The sequence below is a fragment of the Schistocerca serialis genome, chromosome 7 (genome assembly GCF_023864345.2).
Source record: "Schistocerca serialis cubense isolate TAMUIC-IGC-003099 chromosome 7, iqSchSeri2.2, whole genome shotgun sequence".
NCBI classification, from domain to species: domain Eukaryota; kingdom Metazoa; phylum Arthropoda; class Insecta; order Orthoptera; family Acrididae; genus Schistocerca; species Schistocerca serialis.
In genome coordinates this window covers 260,517,524-260,522,415 of record NC_064644.1, presented here as the reverse complement: position 1 = coordinate 260,522,415, position 4,892 = coordinate 260,517,524, and positions in this window count along the sequence as shown.

The following is a 4,892-nucleotide window of genomic DNA, read 5'->3' as shown; positions in this document are numbered from 1 at the left end:
TTTGTGAGGTAGGTGATTCATGAAAGGTATAGGTTATTGTTAGTCAGGGCCATTCTTTTGTAGGGATTATTGGGAGTCAGATTGCGTTGCGCTAAAAATATTGTGTGTCAGTTTAGTGTTGATCAGAATAAGTAAAGAGAGAAATGTCTGAGTACGTTCAGTTTTGCTCAGCTGCTTGAAAATCAAATAACGTAGAGGTTTACCAGCACAGTCATTCATACATTTTTCTAAGGGGATGTTTCAGAGTGTATAATATCCTGAGCGGAGAACTGACAATGAAGAAGCTGTCTGCAAGGTGGGTGCCTCGATTGCTCGCAGTCGACCTAACGCGCATCCGGCACATTTTAACGAAATGTCTGGCGATGTTTAGTCGCAATCCGCAAGACTTTTGCGCCGATTTGTGACTGTCGATGAAACATGGATCCATAATTACAAGTCAGAGGCAAAACGGCAGTCAAAACTATGAACAAAGGCTAGTGAAAGTGCACAGAACGAGGCCAAGGCCATTTTGTCAACTGGTAAGGTGATAGCCACATTTTTTTTGATTCTCAAGGAATAATCCTCATAGATTACCTTGAAAAAGGCAGATCCATAACTTTACCTTATTATGTTTCATTGCTGGATAGCTTGAAACTTGCATTGGCTGAAGAAAGACCAAGGATGACGCACAAGAAAGTACTCCTTCAACAGGGTAATGCACCATCCTAAACATCAACTATAACAATGGCGAAAGTGCTCGAATTGTGCTTTGAATTGATTTATCATCCACCACATTCACTAGACTTATCCGCAGGTGACTTCTTCCTGTTGAAAAATTGGCTTGCTCGGAAGAAATTTTCATCAAATGAGGGAGTGATAGTTGCAGTCAACGAGTATTCTACAGGGTTTGACAAACCTATTTTTCAGGTGGGATGAAAAAGCTGGAGGATCGCTGGACCAAGTATATATCCCTCAAAGGCGACTGTGTCGGGAAGTAGGGTGAGTTGTTTACGAAACAAACATTTTTATTGCTTCTCTACCAGACTTACCAAACCATCCTCGTATTGGTGAGAATCATTTACTGAAGAATGGAGAAACTGGTAAACTCCGTCCTTGGGGGGGGGGGGGGGGGGGGGATCAGTTTGGATCCAGAGAAGTATAGGAACACTCGAGGAAATCTGAGCCTACGACTTTTCTTGGAAGATAATTTGAAGAAAAGCAAACCCACGTTTACAGAATTTGTAGATTTATAGAAAGCTGTTGACATTGTAGACTGCATTACACTCTTTGAAATTTTCAAGGTAGCAAGGATAAATTACATTAAACCTGTACTGAAAGCAGACTGCAGTTATAGGAGTCGAAGGGAAGCAGTGGTTATCGATGCACTTACATATGTATGCGTACATAGACAGGAAATTCTGCTCGGTTCACCCAGAATGCGTCTCAGATCAAGGAAACTATTCTTGGCAGCTCATAAGGCCCAACCGCTCAGGACTGAAGATGTGCGGAAGGAGAAATCGAAAACTACCACCAGCATACGTAGTCAGGGCTTCGAAGACCCCACACGTAAAATCGGGCTTACAACTATCTACAAGAACCTGCTGTCATCTGAACAGAAGACGATGTGGACAAGGAAGAAATAAGTCCTTCATGTGTAAATGGGGACTCTCAGACTCCCTAGTGTGTAACTTTAAAACTTCAGAGCATACCACATTGTAAAGGAACGTCCAGAGAGATGTATCGGTGAAGACTGGAAGGACATCGTGAATGCCTCTCCAACAACACTGGAATGGATAGAGTCTTACGGCATGACTTTGTAATGTCAATTGATACCAGAGATTTTGCATATTCCTTCTACACTTTATTATGTAACTATTCCCATGAATTGCAGATGTATAGCTGTACGATAAATAAAATAATAAATAAATAGTGGTTAGGAAGGGAGTGAGAGAGGGTTGTAGGCTATTCCTGATGTTACTCAATCTGTACATTGAACAAGCTGTGAAGGAAACCAATGACAAATTCGGGAAGGAAATTAAAATTCAGGGAGAAGAAATAAAAACTTAAAGGTTATCTGATGACGCTGTTATTGTCAGAGACGGTTAAGGACTTGGAAGAGCAGACGTACGGGATGGATAATGTATCTAAAAGATGTTATAAGATGAACATCAATACAACAATAAAATAAGATTATGATATGAGACTCTCAGAATAGTAAATGAGCTTTACTATTCGAGAAGAAAAAATGACCGATGGTAGCCCAAGTAGGGAAGATATAAAATGGAGTCTGGCAATAGAAAGAAAAGAATTTCTGAAAAATAGAAGTTTGTTAACATCTAATACAAAATTTAAATGTTAGCAAGTCTTTTCTGAAGATATTTATCTGGAGGGTTGCCTTGTAAGGAAGTGAAATGTGGACGATATGCAATTCACACAAGCAGAGAACAGAAGGTTTTGAAATGTGGTACCATAGAACAATGCTGAAGATTAGATGACTAGATCTAGTAACTAGTGAGGTATAGAGTCGATCTGGGGAAGAAAAGATATTAATGGTACAATTTGATTAAAAGAAGGGCTCTGTCGATGTGACACTTCTTGAAAGGAAACTCAGTTTGGTAATGGAAGGAAGTGTGGAGATAAAAAGTGAAAAAGTGTAGTGGGAGACCTACGCGTGAACCAGTAAACAGGTTCAAATAGATGTACATTGCTGAGTTATGCAAACATGAAGTGGCTTGCACAAGTAGTTTAATATGGATAGCTGCATCAAATCATTCTTCGGTCTAAAGCAACAACATTGGACTCTTCTGTAAATTTTGGTCTACAGTTCTGAAGTGTTGTATGAAATGCATCTTCTACATATACCACCAAAAGTCGTTCTTAAATAAAACTTTTACGAAGGTGATCCAAAAGGAAACATTTATAGTGCAGGAGCATTCCTAAAATTTGTTATCGACTTGGCATTTGGCAGGAGTCATCCTTGTGTTTCGACAAATGACCAGCCTGTTGTTGCGTCAAAGATAAGGAAGCTATGTCAGGACAAAGATGGCCGCTCAATTGTCGACTAGCACGGTGTTGGAGCAGCTATCTGTAATACGTTCTTTTTAGTAATAAAGCAAACCTGTGAAAATGTGTCACAGGATGAAGGCGCCTTACAGTGATTTGTGTGGCTACCTGCAGCAAGTGTGCGACTGGTGCAAAAAGTTGAAAGAAGTTTAACTTCTGTGAAAGCTGTTGAAAATACGGGTGCTGGTGTGGATTCGAACTTGGATCGCCCCTTCATCGGAGTTTAACCCCTTTGGGACTATACATTTCCATTATTTGGCTGTTTCTCAAGATTTCAACTTCCTCAAAGTTCTATTAAAGGCTAAGTTTCGATGGTCCAACACAAAAATTTTCATGTCATTTTAAGTACCAATAGGTGCACACCTAACTACTGGTGTAATATAATTTTGATTTTAAACATGTCTTCATCCACTGTCAGAAATAGTTATAACTGTCGGTTTCGACTCACAGTCAGACTTAGAACTTTCCATCATATATCAAGTTTCTGAAGAAGAGAAATTTGTTAACTACGAGTATAGATTTAAGTGTCAGGAAGTCATTTCTGAAAGTATTTGTATGGAGTGTAGCCATGTATGGAAGTGAAACATGGACGATAAATACTTTGGACAAGAAGAGAACAGAAGCTTTCGAAATGTGGTCCTACAGAAGAATGCTGAAGATTAGATGGGTGGATTACATAACTAATGAGGAAGTATTGAATAGGATTGGGGAGAAGAGAAGTTTGTGGCACAACTTGACCAGAAGAAGGGATCGGTTGGTAGGACATGTTCTGAGGCATCTGATTATGCACTGGGTTCGAATCCTCGTCTAACTCAAAATATTACATCACGTTGTTTCAAATCTGAATATGCGCATACTTCATAACTTATTAGTGGAACCATACTCAACATTTTTATGCTTAGGTGGCAGTGATAATAGTTAATGGACAGGACACTCGGTCGAAGATAAAAAAAATCGTTATTTAATTTCAAGTTCAGCCTCTCAAATTAACAGTGGCCAAAAATTAGACATTTCATGTCTTTTTTCTGCCTAGTCAACAACGCCGATCAGTGCTGTGTCCAAATTTAGGTCAGGTACGAAGGCTTTGCTCAGGAATAGCTATAGGTACAGTTTTGCATCGTAACCAAAGCAAAACATTGTTTATGTTATTTAAAGTTGAAACATGTGCACTACTAGCTGTTATTGAGTACCTTAGAGACTTATTGTACTTTGTAGCAGATAACAATGACGATAGGTGACTTGTGGAATGCATAAGGATCCACGTGCCAATACAAGTACAGTGGAATTGTTAGTTCAAAAATGGTTCAAATGGCTATGAGCACTATGGGATTTAACTTCTGAGGTCATCAGTCCCCTAGAACTTAGAACTACTTAAACCTAACTAACCTAAGGACATCACACACATCCATGCCCGAGGCAGGATTCGAACCTGCGACCGTAGCGGTCGCGCGGTTCCAGACAGTAGCGCCTAGAATCGCTCGGCCACCCCGGCCAGCGAATTGTTAGTGGTATGCTGTTGATAGTGATGGTTCCATGCAACACTTGACCGGTGACAGTATCTTTTCTTTGCGAATGGTTAGTTCATTAATCAGTTTAGGCAAAACCTGTTGTCAAGAGAACGATGGTTGAAAACCTGTTTCTAAAAAAAAAAGAAAATTGCATTCGACTAAACATCACTGAATGTTTATGTGATGGAGTTAGATTTATTAATTGTCTCAGATGGTACTGGGAGTGTTAATGGTTGTGATAAATTTCAGTTTACAAGCGTTAAGGACTACCTCATGTCTTGCAACGTGTTTCCTGATATTTACAATATCGTGATATTAATTTACGCGAGTGTTCCTTGCCAT